The sequence below is a fragment of the Aedes albopictus genome, unplaced genomic scaffold (assembly GCF_035046485.1).
Source record: "Aedes albopictus strain Foshan unplaced genomic scaffold, AalbF5 HiC_scaffold_100, whole genome shotgun sequence".
Lineage (NCBI taxonomy): Eukaryota > Metazoa > Arthropoda > Insecta > Diptera > Culicidae > Aedes > Aedes albopictus.
Genome location: NW_026916372.1, coordinates 38,220 through 55,694, shown reverse-complemented (window position 1 = coordinate 55,694; position 17,475 = coordinate 38,220). Strand labels below are relative to the sequence as shown.

General features: G+C 41.3%; 1 long non-coding RNA gene across 1 annotated transcript in view; it reads right to left on the bottom strand.

Moving 5' to 3' along the window:
• Positions 1–17,475, bottom strand: part of LOC134284396 (uncharacterized) — a 38,071-nt gene that overhangs the window by 16,905 nt on the left and 3,691 nt on the right. Inside the window, exon 2 of the long non-coding RNA XR_009995771.1 lies at positions 7,836–7,867. This is a non-coding gene — a long non-coding RNA (uncharacterized LOC134284396). The remainder of the gene's footprint in view (positions 1–7,835; positions 7,868–17,475) is intronic.

The following is a 17,475-nucleotide window of genomic DNA, read 5'->3' as shown; positions in this document are numbered from 1 at the left end:
CACTACACCACCGACGCCGCTAATCATTACCTTCAATTTTTCGCTTTTTTACGACCGCGTCTAGTTTATACATTCATCATTATTATTGCTCGCTCGCTCGTCGTCGTCGTCATTCATGGTGCGCACTATCTGATGGAGGTAGCTTTGAGGCGAGCAATTGATGTGTTCATGCCTTCCGTTTGATTTTTTACCACTCACCCAAAGGTGATAGTTAGCGTGATACAAAAAAGGTTGAAAAGGTGCTTTCTTGGTTCATAAATGTGCATTTACCGAGCACAAAATAAATAACTTGCTTTCATAAAACTTGCTTGCACTTATTTACAAATTCTTATTCCGTAAGATCCCATTAGGTCTTACTTACTTCAGTCAAGAAATATCCAAGACTTTTTCAATTACTGTAAAAGGTCTAAATGTCACTCGCCAAATAGCCATATCTGTTGAACTAATTGAGCAGAAATAAACTTGCTACTAGGGTAAGCATGAAATCACAACGTCAATCTCGGAAGAAACAGCTAGCAGTAACTACCATTTAACAAACGTCCAATCGCGATCGTGACCATATCTGCGAAGTCTTCCCAAAGCCTTTTAATTCGTGCTGACCCCAAAATATGGTAATTATTGCTAATGGAAGCATCTGTCTGCGTATGCAATTTTTGCCTCTTTCGGACTAGGCCTTACGCAAACGAAAACATAAGAAGCCGTGGTCCGGTCTGGTCAGAGCCCACCGTCCGTGGTGGTCGCCGTTCAGGGTTCGCTCAAGTGCAGTTTTGATTAAATCTCGCCCACAGAACAATGAACAGAGCGAACCGAACCTAAGCGCGATGATGTAGTGTGGAGATTAATACCCTAATAGTAGGTTTTCACCTGCCACGATACGGATCTTTTGCGGAAGAGAACAGAGCGTTCATGGTGTTTTACCGGTTCGTTGCTGCCGACCGACCAACGACGCGCTGTAGCTTCGTAGGTGGCAAAAGCTCAAGCCCTTAGCTAAGTTGTGCCGACCTGCCCACATTTACCTACCAACCAGTTGCAGCCCACGTTTCCATATGAGCTTACCGTGCATTCGGAAGCACATGGAACTGGACTAGGAAATGGCGTACAGGTAGGTACAGAGATAGTCACATGTCTAACAGATCACTCACCCTGACCGCAACCGTAAATGGTATGAGTTGAAAAATCACGGCCCTTCGGCATACGGCAGGCCAAACCTTTGCTTTCTCAGCCACAGGTTCCGATGTTACGAGTCGAACGAATGACCTATGGACCTGTTGGGCCATGTGCCCTATCAGGTGACCGCTATGTACACATGTCAAGAATTTCACTTCTTTGGCCGGAACAATTTCTATATTCCATCATAAATATATACCCATTATACTTTCTTCACCTTTGGCAATGTCCCCTCCTTCGTGTCAAACACGTGCAGCTCGACCGTGAAAACATGTCATCATGCATCGAATTAAATTACAGTAAATACTTTCCGGACATGCACGGGTTGTTCCACACCGAGCCTCTGTACGTTGTTAGTCGCCCGATGGGAAGCTAGATCGATTTAATTTACATGAAACACATTTTGGATGCAGCAGTCTTAGGTGCACTGCTGCGCCCAAACAATGTGCCGATGCGTATGTTGTGCCTTGAACATTGGAAGTCTTTTTGGAGAAACAATGCAACGTCCTTGGTTTTATCGGCGAGGTAAATTGTAAGTTGAAAACCTTTAACCCTCCTAGGATGTTAGGATTGGCGCCCCGCGCTGGTGTAGTGCACGTCCAGCGTGCCTTTCTGAGTCATATTGACCCCAACTTATTATTTGTAGACATGCGGAGATGTGGACGAAGTGGAGATGACGGTCATAAGGCACAAGGCTGCACGAACGCCCCAGTGTTTGATTTGTTCCGGGAAATCCGTGGTCACATCCTACGAGGACGTTGTGGACGCCAAGGTGAACGGTGTCAAAGGAGGACAGTGCCAATGCACGATGTAGATTCGAGCATTGTATATTTCTACTGGCAACGTCGCACCAAAAGTACGACGTAACAATTAGTAATTCTGGCCCAGCAAGTAGTTCGAACTGGAGCGAAGACAAAGCTTGTACCAACAGCGACCACCTAGTGCTTCACTACAGTATCAACTACATTAACACAGGCGCGCGTCCTGAAAGGTTAACTGCAGCCAGCTGGCTGAGGTGACCAGGCTGCAGACAAGCCATCGTTTCGTTGACGAGATATTGAGAGGAGCGCACCGCCGTGAGCGAGACTTACTCGGTCTTAGCGGTGACCAGCTGCCAGCAGTGCTATAGCATGCATGCATATGATGCCACCATGTGTAGGGACGTCCACCTTAAGAATATTAGAACATCAGCGTACTGTTGGACTTAAGGTTTTGTAAACCTGAGCCTTGTCTGTCTACGTGATATGCGGCGATGTATGCAGCGAGTACGTAAAAACAGAGATAATCGACGGGTGCAGTTTCCAGCTATCGAGGTCGCACTTAAGACCAAGATAAGTGCAATCAAAAAGGCTTGCTCTGAAGACTTCTAGCAGAGTACCAGTATGAAACTATGGGGTGGTACCTACAGGATCGAGATGGCCAAGAAACGAGGTGTAATGGCTCCCGTCAAGCAGTCTCCAGAGATAGTAGAGCGAATCATTGAGGGGTACTTCTCGCATCATGACCCGAGTCCTTGGTTTTCTTTCGTGGGACCACTGAAGACTGGGACTGATGACGAGAGGATGGTCACCGATGAGGAACTTGCGAAGAATGCAAAATCCTTTAGCGTAGGTGAAACCCCAGGTCCATACGAAGTTCCAAATCTGTCCTGAAACGTGCCAATTGCAGAGGCTTCTGGGATGTTTAGATTTGCTATGCTGAAATGCCTGCATAAGGGAGTTTGGAATCGCCAGAGCCTGTCACTATTGTCAAAGGCGGAAAAACCACCCGTAAACCTGTCGTCATACATGTAGACGTAGACTAATATGCTTGATAGACACGATGGAGAATGTGCTGGAGATGATCATCCTCAATGAAGTACACCGAGTGTATAAATGGCCCTCGAGTAACCAGTTCGGCTTCCGGAAAGGGAAGTCGACCGTAGACGTTATCTTGCCAGCTACACAGACCTCCAACATAGCGTTTTCTAATGTAAGAGTAGGGCATTCGCTGTGGCTCTGGATGTTGGATCTGGAGATACCCGGGTACTTGTACAAGATTCTCGGAAGTTATTTACAGATTTGAGTACTAGTTTACGACACAGAGGTGGGCCGGAAGTGCTTCAACAACCTCAAGAGTCCCGTAAGGTTGCATCCTACCCCTGTGGTATGGGATGTCATTAAGGACGAGATATTGAGGTTAGAGTTCCCGGTAGGCGTGGCATTTCGCTGAGGGTCTACGATGAATCAATCGGAGTAGTGGAATTGACAGTCGTTCACAGTTGAAGAAGAGAGAATGAGGAATTGGCTCACCACAAAACTGAGGTGATGATAGTTTATAACCGAAAGTTGGACCAGCAAGCGATGATTTGTGTAGACGTTGACACTACCGTGTCACACGTTGCGCTCTGTATCATCACTGGATGTGAACCCACAGGTTGATTCCGAGAGTAGTTTGTTCGATCCAGAGGCGTCATAGAGAAGTATCAGGTATCAGTAGGTCAGCTCCAGAGGCACGTTCTCCTCCATTTGGGAAATTTGTGCCATAAATTGCTTTTTATGATTGCTTTTCACAATATCTACACCGTTTCGTTCATGCGGGATCTTCCGAGTGCCTGGTTTGTGCAGCTTTAGAGGAACGGTGGAACACGTTCTGTTCACACGACTCCAGACAATCTTGTTCTGAGGATGCGTAGAAACGAGCTCTGTAGAATGCCGTTATATCGGCTATCGCACAAGGGTTTGGAGTCAGCTACGTAGGTCACACCGGTGCCCTGCGGTCGAACTCGTCCCATTTGTCGAATAAGTGGCCGCGCGGAGAATATCCTGATAGCATCGCTGCCGTGGTGTCGATATACAGGGGTGAATCCTACTCCGTGGATGGAAAGGGCCCTTCGGCAAGGTCCAGGGCAGGTGGAGTCCCCTGGTCGACAAGTTCTTCTGTGGGCAAGCTGATAGAGTTTTATAACAAATTGCTGTGTACACGGTATCAGTCCTCGATACTAGTTTCTACAGATGGAAGCAAGTCCACTGTACCTATAGAACAAACCCACTTTACAACCTTCGGCTTTGAATATCACTACCGCTATTCCCTTATTATAATCGTGTTCCAGATTCCTAATTTGATCCATTTTCTATAGAAAATAAGCGGAACAAACTTCAAAGCCGGTAATCGAAACTACCGTGTGGCACAATTATACGCAAATTAAGCCCAATACATTGTGTTAATTGTGCCATCAAACACAATTGGAAAATAACATCAGTAGTCACAACAAGTCACATCGATGAGCTTCGTTTTTCACACGCACCGGCTATGGCCATCACCGCCGCCGTCGCCGCGCCACCGTTCAGCTTTTGGACTTGACAATGACACTGACTAGATATATAGTTAGACGAGCCCCGTCACACTACTGGTCGGTCACCGGAGGAACGGTAGTGGGCACCCATTCACAATTTTCTGGTGTCTCATTAGCGGTTTTATAGCTTCCACCAAACACACAAATAGTTCGGCACAATAAGCCGCCTCACCTTGAATTTGGAACTGCATTAGCTATGCGCGCACAATACCTGGGCACCTAGCATAGATAGATAGATGGTTGGACATAGATATCGCTTCTGGCGGGTGCGGAAGATACACACAGCAGGCGAGAGGCTTAGGTACAAGCTGCAACAAATCTACCGCGCTGCTGCTTCAAAGTTGTGACTGTCGAAGCGCAATGTATGAAGTGCTGATGTGACGACGACATCGGATTTGCATTGAAATTTTCAGTTCAGCTCGCAGTTAGAAAAATAAACATAAACAATCATTGCCCTACCCTTATGCTAATGGGGTATCCAAAAACCAATGTGTATACGGAAAATAGAATACGAAAAAGTGACTATTAGCGCTAAAAACAAAAGCGCGATGCGGCACTCGTGGTAGTTTTGCATTTGGTTCTCTCTCTTGGTCTTCATACCATCCCGCGCACACGCGAGACTCGCAAAAACTGTCACATTTGCATGCAAACGACGTGTGCAGCGGCAATGCCAATCGCATCATAATTTAATAATGAAACTCGCGGATGCCAACACTCCCAAAGAGAAATAAAATAAGATGTAAAATGTCATAAATTGCGCGGGCTAACTTCTGTCTTCGGACTCGGAGTCAGCCGCACATCGCCAGTTGACATCAACTTGACAGGTAAAGTAGGCTTTGCCCCGGCATAAGCTCCTTTGTTCCCTGGCGACGGCGACCACGACGACGATCGGTTGAAGCTCATGGCGACGCTGGCAGTAGGTAGGCCATGAAAAATAGCGCACAGCTCTAATACTTACGATACGGTAATGTGACTCCCAAAGTAGAAGCCTACACTCGTTTACACCAACGTGATTTACGGTTTACAGTTGAAAGTTCACAATTCAGGAAGAGTAAAGAAAGGTGGAGAAGTACACCTAGTGAACACAGTGGCTTATAACACCGTCAGGCTTATAGAGGTTATCACGTTCAAATGTATGCCTGTCTTTTTGTAGTTATAGAAAACTTCTGATAGAATAACACCAGGTTCGCTTCACAAATGAGTAGAAAGTTTAGGAAAGAAATTTTAAGAGAAAAAATATGCAATGGCATCTTATTATGAGTATTTTTATAAGAATTTGAGGCAAGGAAATCTGTGACAATAAGTCAAATGAAAATGGTGAAATTACAAAACAAAGAAGAAATAGTATTGCTCTTTTTTAAAAAGCAGGGACTAATTTTTCAAAAAGTTTAAAGCCTGAACCTACGTTTATTTCCTCATTCGTCTACACATAGAAACAGTAAAATGCACGTCATGTAAGGTTTCAGCGTTCGCATGTTGTTAACGCTTATGAGGAGCTGCTAAGTATCACTCACCACCTGGAAGGAGTCAGTAATTCGATACTTGTGGATCGCACCATTTCAGTAGACGATCGGATTATCATTAGTGTTAATTGGAGCTTTCTTAGCTGAAGCAATGCTCAATGAATTGTTAGCAGTTTACCTGCTATTCGATACCCATTAGCAGTGTTGAGTTCTAATTGCTTTTTCAAGAACCGATTTAGGCATTACGCCAGGAACTAATACGTATATTGGATTCGAGTTCTAGTTGGGCCGGTATGTCTTCGTAAGAGAGAATCCATACATGACGTTCTATTTGTTTGGCAATTTTTGACATTCTTCTGGCTCATGCAGCTTGTTTTCCCATACCTAATACATGGCTCGTTAAACTGGCAAAGAATCCCCTTCCCCATTATTGAGTAATCCTCACAGAGGAATCCTGGTCAAGTTATCTGGAAGAACCAAGTCCTAAGAAAACTCGTGGGAGTAATCCTAGGAAGAATGTTTTGAGGAATCCTTCAAATAGTTTCAGGAACAAACCCAGAAGAAGTCCCGGGAGAAATCCTTAGAGATGTTTCGGGAGATATCCAGTTAGAATCCCATGAAAACACTCGGAAGAAATCTTTAAAAGAATTCTGAAAGAATACGAAATTTTAATAGAAACGGCTAAAAAAAACCCACAAAGAATCTCGTGAGGAATCCCCGAAAGATTCCCGGAAGAGTACTTAAAGGAACTATGGGAAGAACAATCAAGGAATACCGGAAGAAATTCAGAAAGGAACCTCTAAAACATGGGAAGGAATCTCTGGAAGAATCCTAGGATGAATCCCTGGAGGTATCTCGAAAAAAAAAATCCTGGGGGTATCCCGACACATATTTGGAAGGAGTCCTGGAAAGAATCTCGGAAGAAATTTCTAAGAAAATCTCTGAAAGAATTCCCTAAGGATGCCTGAAGCAATGCTAAGTTTATTTTCTCAAGCAATTCCAGTAGTAATCGCTTGTAAAATCCATAAGAATTACATGACAGAATTTCTCAAAAGCCCTTCGAGAGGAGTCACAAAAAAATCTGGAAGAAACCCGGAGAGAAATGTCTAAAGGAATCAATGAAAGAATCTCAGAATAAATCCAGTGAGGAAGCCCCATAAGTCATTGGAGGAATTCCGAAAGGTACCTAAAGGAATTCCGAGAGGAAGAATCCCAGGAGAAATACGAAGAAGAAACCCAGGAAAAAACAATTAAAGAATCCCGGGAAGAATGCCGGAAGAAATCCCCGAAGGAAGAATGCCGGAAAAACTCGGAAATCCCCAAAACAATCCCAGGTAGAATCAGTTATGGAATCCAGGGAGGAATCTGCGAAAGAATCCCTGGAGGCATCTTTGACGTAAATCTAGGTGACATTTCTAAAGATTTTTTTTTTTTTGTCTGTATTAACGAGATTTTTAACCCTAGGCTAGTTCATCTCGGGACCCACGTTTTACTTCCCTTCCGAAGGAAGAACCCACATTTTGTGAGTATGTCGGGAGTGGGATTCGATCCCAGGTCCTCGGCGTGATAGTCAAGTGTTCTAACCACCACACCAGATCCGCTCCATTTCTAAAGATATTCCAGGATAACTGAAAGCATTCTGGAGGAACCTGCAAAGAATCCCGGTTGGAATTCCTGGAGAAATTCTTAGAAAAATACGATAGGAAATCCCAGGTAGAATCAAGAGTAATTCATAAGGGAGGAATCCTAGGACGAACCGTCCCGGATAGTCTTCGAACATCTTAATCTTTGGCTGACCCGGTCTAACATGACCCAAATGGACAAAGCATTTGCATAATTCTAATATTTCTCTCAAGGTCCATAACACTTACCGTAACGGCTGATTAGAACGGTGCTGGTAGGTCTGAAAGAGAAGAAACGATATCAAAACGTTAGTTATGTAGGTATTTGATTAGGCAGACGATGACGACGAAAACTATTTCAAATATTTGTCTACGAATAGCGGTGGCGGATTAGTTCGGGACAGCCCGCAGTAACTAAAACGACATGAAACCTAATCCACCACTACAGGAGCGAGCAGCCGGCTGCTGCTGCTGCTGACACCGGCCGGCTGGCAGGCTGGAAGGCAACGAGGGACAACATCGTTTCTAATGATTTGTTGTACCAAATTATATGCATTCGGTTTCTTTTCTTCGTTTACACTTTCGATATGGTGGCTTCTGGGCCATCGAGCGAGCGACAACCGAAACTATGGAGCTGTTATTTTTTTCATGGTTTTCTTCACCGGTTCTTAGGACAACACAGCACAACGATGACGACGCGGATCGGCGTTTCTCATTCTTTTAGCACCTGGACATGTGTAGGGATGGGCAGGTGGAGGTTTATTATTTGATTCGATCGTGGTCGAACTTGAGGGCCAGCAAACATGGTGCAGACATCTTCATTAGTTCGTTATTTCTAGATTGAGTTTAAATAAGGCCGACAGTAACACGATATATTTTTCTTCATCGACTCTCTCTTCTGCAAGTTAAAGTGACAAGATGCAAATTCAATCGAACTTTTTAACACATAGATGTTAGATTGCATCGCAACCTAGCGATTTATGACCAAAAAGTGCAACCATACTTTAATTTGAAGAAGAGAGAGTCGATGGAGAGAATTCGCTCATGTTACTTTCGCCCTTTTTAAACTCAATCTGGATTTGGTTGGGTTCCTTTTGTTTCAAGAAGATTAAAATTTGTAACCTTTAGCTATAGATATAAAATGCCAAAATTATAACCCACCGCAAATACTGACTATGTAATAAACGTTTGAAGTTTTTACATGAAGATGTATTTTAGAATTATAACGATCAGTATTCCCTGTGAGACGAAATGAGGGATAGCCGATAATGGTAGAACACGGTTTTCCGACGAAACTGATTAGGCTCGTTCGTGTAACCCTTGCTGGTTCGAAATCAAGTATACGGGTATCGTCGCCCTTCATCTAAAGATCTGCGCAACACACGTGCGCTGGAAACAGCTATTATCGTATTGGGCGATAGCAGAGAAGCGTGATCGGTTGGTGGCCGAGTAACGAAAGAATATGCAGGATAAGAATCGAGCGCCATTTTTTCAGCATTAGCATAATCAACGTGCATAGCCTTGACCCTTGGTACTTCTAGGCTACTCTATCAGCTACAACTTTGCCGAAGACCGCATACAAATCGCATGCCTCATTAATTAGTTATCGATTTTTATCCAGAATCGAAATCTTTACTCATGATGGTTAAACTAATCGTCGGGCATCACTGCATTTTGCAGTGAAACATAGTAGCCATGATTTCAGTGTGCTATCTTTGGAGCCATGTGCAGCAATGTTGCCTGCTGGGAAGCTGGAGGATCATTGCTAAAGTTTGTCCAGTTGGATACAAATCGATAACTAATTAATGAGGCATCCGATTTGAATGCGATCTTCGACAAAATTGTAGCTGATAGAGTAGCCTAGAAGTACCAAGGGTCAACTAATCCTCTAGGGCACTTGGGGAAATGCTATGGTCGATTGAATCAAAAACATCATTTTCTCATAGTAATTCTCATACAAACTTTGAAGGGCTTGTGCACTCTCAATTTTCAACCAAATGAGCTCAAATTTTGGGAGAAGGCATAGAATCTGGTTACAAATCGAATAATCGGTGTGGAGCATAAACGATTTTTTGAACCACGCTAAGCCATTGCTTCGAAAGCACATTGACTATAACAAAGACTCTTTCTACGCGCAGCTTCAACGCGATTCCGACTGCTGCCCTAACCACGACGGTAAGAACATCTTCAAGGATTAGGTCCTCGAATGCTTAGATAGGCCAGTAGCTTGACCAGAAGGAGTTATCCAGACCAACAATAACAAAGTTTAGCGCTCACTAGATGACGAACGAAAATGGCCTATCACACTATCTCTCTTGCGCACAGGCTTACCCTGAACTAAGATGTCGAGAACATGTCGCACTCGGTTTGGCTATCCAACGTCCTTACCTACTAAGCTTAGTGGGTTTTACAGCTGAAAAAAAAAATGTGTATAGACACCCTTATAAGCCCATGGCGTCGCTCTACCAACTTCAGATTTCCCAGTAGGTGAAAATCTCTCAACGAGAAGAAAAAAAACCTCCGTTGCACTTCGCAGCACGCGATCAACCGGCTTTGGCTGTGCGTCAAAACAAACATGCGTTTTGACACACTTTAAACACACTTGGCCCTCTGCGCAAGGCGGAGGTGTAAAACGTCGCGCGCTTGTTTGTCGCATGAATTATTGAAACAACTGCTTCCCATGCATCAGCTCGGCGGCATCCATCACCGCGAGCATTCGGATTGCCTGCTGGCTGGTTGTTGTGGAAAGCGAACGTTTAATTCATCTTTTGCGCCAAAGTAGCAATTTCCGGATGTTGGCGTTCGACTTTTTATGTGTTTCTGGGCCAACAACTAGGGTAGTTAGCGCTCGCGCTCGCGCAAGAGAGAGTGAATGGAACAAAAACATGCGACAACTCTTCGCTGATCACCCAGCCCTGCCCCTTGATGGAAGTCGATGAGAATCCAGTAAGTCTAGTTTTACCACGCAATTCGCAAACCGCGCAGATCCGTCAGAGTTCATTTAGTGCGCTTCGTCGCGCTTCGTTTAGCTAAAACACTTCTCTTACTTTTTCATCCCTCCCCCTTCTGGCTGATTGCAGTCGATTGCGAGAAAGGTATTAATTGAATGATTAAGTTGTTGCAATTGTGGCATGCAGGGGATTTGCTGCGGCTTCTTATGTCGAATTAAGTGCGCCCCAATTGCCACCATCAAATTCGTAATTGCCCTGCCCTAGTGCACTCCGCAACATCAGCCTTAACCAACGTCAGCCAGCGCCAGCGGTTGGGTTGGCATTTGAAGAATTCTGTTTGATTGCGTGTGCAGAAACATCGACGAGTGTCTAATTAGATGGCCTCACTCAAGTGCCCAGTAGTGTTGTCATGAGTCAAGATATAGCACAGATGCGATCTGACGCGCACTTGGAAGGTTGATAGCCCTTCGGAGATGTGAGAAGTTAAGTCACTCAAAATCTCCTCTCGCAGGCACAATGAATACTGATGTCTCTGGGATGGCGCGACCGTCGTGCAATATGGCACTAAAGCAAACGATTACAACAGGGCCGCAATGAATAACAATGCTCCTCCGAAATCAACGATCAGATAAGTGCGTGCACGCGACCAGAATATCAAATTACGCATTCAGTGGAAGCTGCGCCTGTGCGTTTGCTTTGCCGCACCTATCGATTGCGTCCATATGTGGCACCTTCCTAGCACACACTTCAAGGTCCACGACGGCAAAGAAGATAATCAATACATCAAGTCACCCGACCCTCTCTAAACTTCCCCCAAGTGCAAGCGATCGTGCCATAACAGTACCTAGTGGTGATGATGATGGATGGAATGGGTGCAGCTTGCCTTCGATGCAGATGTCAAGCACTCAACAACGGACGCCTGAACTCGCGAGCAAAAATGCAAGCCAATTTCGGCGATTCTTGGCGTGTGCCACGCTCCGCCAGGTGCTTTTTAGAACAGAACACGCATTCGGCACTACATATGTAGTAAACGTGGTGTGACCATAGAATCTTAATAATATGTGCTGGGGTAAAAGTGCATCATTAAATGCTTCTCAGTATGGACTATTAGTTTGGATACAAGGCAAAAACGCACCTTTGCGCTTTCCAAAAGGAAGGCTCACGTGTCATTAAACAGCCCTTTGCCGTCTACATAACTTTCATCTGGATTCTGGTGAAATTTTATGATTTACACCAACAAGCTATGAATAACTAAAGTTGTAAAAGCGCTAGTATTGAGTAAAACCACGCTGAGGGTGACGAGTTTGATGCTTGGTTGCCCCAAGATCTTTTCTTAATTGAAATTTCCTTGATTTCCTTTAAAATAGAGTATCTTTGTGAAAAAACAATGTAGGGTTAAAATTGTGCTCCGTCTCCATTATTTTTTGAAACTCTTTGTGACAAAATAAAGTGCTCATTTTTCATTTCATACGATCAAAAAAAAAGGTTAAATCTGGCTTATCCATGGTTCATCTGGGCTCATCAATCGTTATGAATCAGAGCTGGAACGCTCCACTTATTCTTAAAGTGCAATTTGAGCAGTTTATACATTTTTGATCAATAACTGCGTCGGCCAAGTCCTTACAGTCAGTTAGGAAGGGAAGGGAAAGGAATGTTATAATGTGATGATTGTTGCTACTAGAGACCAAGAGCACTCTGCGTTCCCACAACCCGTACGGACTGTTTGTAAAATTAAAAGGATGGGAGATCTGAGATATACCGTTGTTGGGTCGCGGTCGGTGATGGATAGAGGATATTTATAGTGTTCGTAAGGTGATATATTGTGTGGTAATGTAGACATTATGTAGTAAGTAATCACTATGAAGGTCCAGCGGCACAATTTGCTTTCGGTTGCATAACTTGTAGGAGTTATATCCACTGTGCTGTCGAAGTCGGAAGGAAGGGAAACTACTTGGAAACTACTTTGTCAATTCGTTTCGGGTTCTAGCAATGGCTATGAACATATAATCGGTTTCCTGCAATAGGGCACAACTAAAAAAATGTGAATGAATGTTTGAAAATTGGTAATCTAAAAGCACCTCCTACAAGTTCACTTATTTCTCTCATTGTTCGACAAAAGTAAACGAATTTTGAATGTTGTATCACGGAGAGGGACTGAAGGGCTATCTGATTCATGAATTTTGAATTACTTTTTTTCATCGACTATTGAAAAAGTTGACAGATTGTGAGTTGTGCCTTTATTGCGGAAAATTGATGAAAATGCAAAAATCTCGCGTTTCTCAATGAATTTCGTAACGGGTCTTTGAGAGACGAAAGCTTGCATAGTTTTTCATCATTTGCCATCAAAATCTCAAAAATGACAAATTTTGAGTTGTACCCTTATCGCAAGAAACCGACGATATGAATACAGTAAGGACCCGATTTTGTCAGCCCCATTTTGCGACAAAGTATTGGCTCTCGTTACCCTACGGTCAAACTTTAATCAATTCATTAATGTGTACCATCAAACTACAGCTAAGGTGCATAACATACAGGAATAAAAAGTATAGAAAATTGTTTAGGCTTCTGAGGAGAGCAAAACATGTATTCCGAAAAGGGGCTGACAAAATCGGGTCACTTATGTATACTTGAGTTGTACATGTAGAGAAGAGAGAGAAAGTATATAAAAAGATACGAAGAAGGAGGAAAGGGACGGGCTAGGCATTGAACCCAGAACATTCTTCCCGGACCACCAAGCTCGTTTAAGTATACATTTTTCATTGTATAGCTCAAAAATTATTAGAGTTAACGTAATTCGGAGTATTATTTTTATCCCTTAGGGCAGAGGTTTCCAAACTTTTTGCTATCGTGTCAACTTCTGAAATTGTTGAAACTTGTTGATCAATCTTTCAATTAGCGTCACAGTATCTACACATCCAAATTTATCTAATTCGAAAACAAACAAATGACAACCATGATATTTCTTCGTCAATCTTCTTTTTCGCTTATAATCGATCAAGTCAGTAAGGCCCTGATGAAAAATAATTTTCAAACTTGTTTAAACACATTAAAAAGTTTCAATAGTTTAGTTACTTCAACTCTTACTAAGAGGGCCAGTACTTGTTTTGTACATATTATGATGACTTATGATGTAGGGGTTTTCAGCCTATGGACACGCGAAGCACTTCATTTTTTTGCATGGGTCGTTTTTTGTTGTAACTCATTCAATTTTGAACCAATTAACCTAATTTTCTGTACACGGATAGTACTAATAGTGCCTACATGTCTAGTCTAGTCTAGTCTAGTCTACACATACACAGCTATTCATTGAAAGAATCCTGGAAAATGATAGAATCGACTACTTCTACCATTTTTCTTGTCATTATCAATACTTGCAAGGCATCGGAGATGTATTACAAGTATTGAAGCGACCAGGCCTACTATGCAGCGTTATTGAATACAATTGAACAGAACTATGAAACGGCGACATCTCGTCAGTCGCTCCATATCGCATGTGTAATAAATGTGAAGCGAAAACGTTGGGAGTGACGTTGCTAAGAAAGGTAATGTCACTCCGTTGGGGCTTCTCTTCTTCCTGGGATGGGACAAAGGTATTTATGGTATTAACCCCTTATGTCCTGGCCTGAAATCCTAGGATCAAGCGCCATTGCTTGCTCATAGTACTAATAGTGCCTACATGTGAACAAAATTTCATGAGAATTGGTTCAAAATTGATTAAGTTATAGCAAAAATCCGACAGTGTAAAAAAAATCGGGTGTAAATTGTGTTGTAGAGCACCCATATTAGCTCCAAAGCTCATCTCATGACATACTTAGTTTAATATATTTACCTTAATCTCATACTTCCCTTTCTGACTTCGTTTTTTTTGAAGTTCTCTCACTTTGTCGATGATCACAATGAGCGGAGTAGATGGGGTGATTCCCAGGCGATACACAGCAGTGACAACCTTTTTGACGGATGCATGCAAACTGATCATTCACCAGACTTTTCATCAAAGCTTTCTAACAAACTTCTTTCAACATTTCTTTAGACTTCCTCACGGAAAATTGTAATATATTCTTGATATATTTTTTTAAATGCCTTATACTATCTTGACGTGTACTCAGCTGATTGAATTCCAAAATTTGTTGCAAATTTCATAAAAAGTTCATTGTAATGCTTTGGCACGCACTTTATTTTGATAACCGTGTTCGGTAACTTTTTGACGGAAATAGAACAGCTGAATACAGAAATAATGGATTGTTTAATTTTTGCACTAGTTTTTGACAGTGTACTGAGCCTCAGTAAAATCGACTACCGAAATAGTTTGGCCGTTCTATTTTCGTCAAAAAAGAACCGAACTGGTGATTCAGGATTGAGTGTGCAGATTACTGACAAGATGTGTGATAAATTATATCTAGTGCTGTTATGGTAAAATCAGAGCTAGTTAGTCAAGGTCAAGATTCCCTGGTTCCATTTCCATGAATAAATTTCTGGAGGAACCTCTGAAGCAAACGCTTGAGCAATTCCTGAAGGAACTGCTGGAACAACTTCTGACATAATCCATGGAACAACTTTTGAAGAAATCTCTGCTGATATTTTTGAAATTATTCTAGGATTATTGAAGAAGTCTCTAAAGATATTTCCAAAAGTATGTATCGCTAAAGAAATTTCAGAAGAAATTTTGAAAAAAAAATCTGAAGAAAATTCTTATCGAATTCTTGAAAGAATTTCTAAACAAAACAGGAGTATTTTAAGAATCCATAGATGGATTTTCTGAAGAAATTCCAGGAGAAAACTCTCAATGTATCCGTAAATCACTTACTATAAAAAAAAAACAATGAAATATTACTGAGAAAATTCATGGAAGGTTTTCTAGATGAATTCTTTGAAAAGTTCATAGAAAAATCTCTATGAAAAAAATCTGAAGAAATTCGTAGATGTATTTCAGGAACTATATATGCATGATTTTTTGAAAGGAATTCTTAAAGTATTTTCTAAAGGAAACCATGCAATATTTTTGGATGCTATCCGCGCAAGACTTTCTTAAGGAGTTCTTAGAGTAATTTCAGGAGAAAATTCTAAAGCATAAAGAAATCCCTAGAAGATTTGGTGAAAGAATTTCTGACTACATTTCTTTAGAATTTCCTGTATGATAAAGTAAATCTACGAGGAGTTTCCTAAGGAGTCCTTGAAAGAATGACTTTAAGAATACCTGGGAGATTTTTTAAATGATTCCTAGGATGGATATCAGCAAGGGTCTATGAAAGATTTATCGAAAAATCTGGGGAAGTATTTTCAACGTAATCGTTGGAAAAATTTGTAAAAAAAAAACATTGAAGGAACATCTGGAGATATTTCTGAAGAAATTATTAGTCGAATTTACTGTATAAGCCAAGCGAGATTTCCAGAATGAATTCATCGAAAATTTGCGAAGGAACCCTGAGGGCAGTTTCCATAGGAATCCTTGCAGAAAATTCCCGAATGGATCTAATGTTTTTTCAAAGAGTCCCTGGAAGAATTTAAAAAAAATCCCAGGAGGATTTTCTGACAGAATAAAACAGTTCTTCAAAAATAAAAATAAAAAATCCCTGGACAAATTTTTAAAGCAAACCGCAGAGAATGTTTTGGAATAAATTCTTGGAAGATCATTGAAGAGAATGCTTAAAGGAATTTTCGAAGGATTTTTTGGAAAAAATATATAAAAGTCACGAAAAAATAGGGTACATCTCTAAAGGATTTTCTGAAGAAATCCCTGGAGGAATTTCTGCAAAAACTTGTACACAGCTCTTCGTAAACGTTCTGGAGAAATCCCTAGTAGAATTTCTGGTGAAATTCTTGGAAGAATTTTAAAGTAACCCCAGTATGGAACTTTCGAAACAGTTTCTGAAAAAAAAAAACTCTGGAATAGGTTCTGAAGGCATTGCTAAAAGTTTTATTGAAGGAATCTCAGAAGAAGTTTAATGTCCATTGCTCAAAATATTGTCTTTTGAACCAGCCATATATATTTTTGGTGTTGAAAGAATTCGATGGTAACAAGCTAGCAGGATAGTGAATTATTCGTTATTAGGCAAGAATTACTAATATATGCCAATGCCAAAAACTCCGAGTTTTTGATCGAAAACTCAGTTGTCATGCAGTTTTTATATGCTTTGGTACATTTTGGTATCAAATTTAAATAAAAATAAAATAAAAAAGTGTTGTACCTTTAAATTCTGCTCTATTTTGTTTATCCTTTGACAGATACGCGTATTTCGACTACCACTTGTAATCTTGCTCAGTGTCAATTATCATAGTCCCAGTGTGGAACTGGTGTTGTTTATTTACCTATGCAACCTATGCACGAGTGGGCAGGAATGTTGGTACAGTGCGAGAAATAAGTATAAAGACAGAGCTGTTTCCCATACAAAATAATCATGTTTAGGGATCAAAATCTCTTTTTATAACGACTCGATTGTTATGGAATTTTGGTTGCAACCTTTAAATAATCAGAATTTTTGCTAGAAATGTAAATCATCATCCATGAAAACGTTTTTATCGACTTTTTAGATTCAAATAAATATAAAGACACAATTTCCATATAAAAATGTGTCTTTATGTTTATTTGAATCTGAAAAGTCGATAAAAACGTTTTCATGGATGATGATTTATATTTCTAGCCAAAATTCTAGTTAATTTAAGGTTGCAGCCAAAATTCCATAACAATCGAATCACTAGAAAAAGAGATTTTGATCCCTAAACATGATTATTTTGTATGAAAAACGGCTCTGTCTTTATACTTATTTCTCGCACTGTATTTGGAAATGGCTACAATAGTATGATAAATCTGTATTCATGAGCAATAATTCTTGTTCCAAAACCATGCATTATCGAAGCATTGATGCAAAAGCTGCTATAAAACCTAAAAATGATATAATAATTATGTGGAAATTAAAATATTTCGTGAAATTGAGAGCACA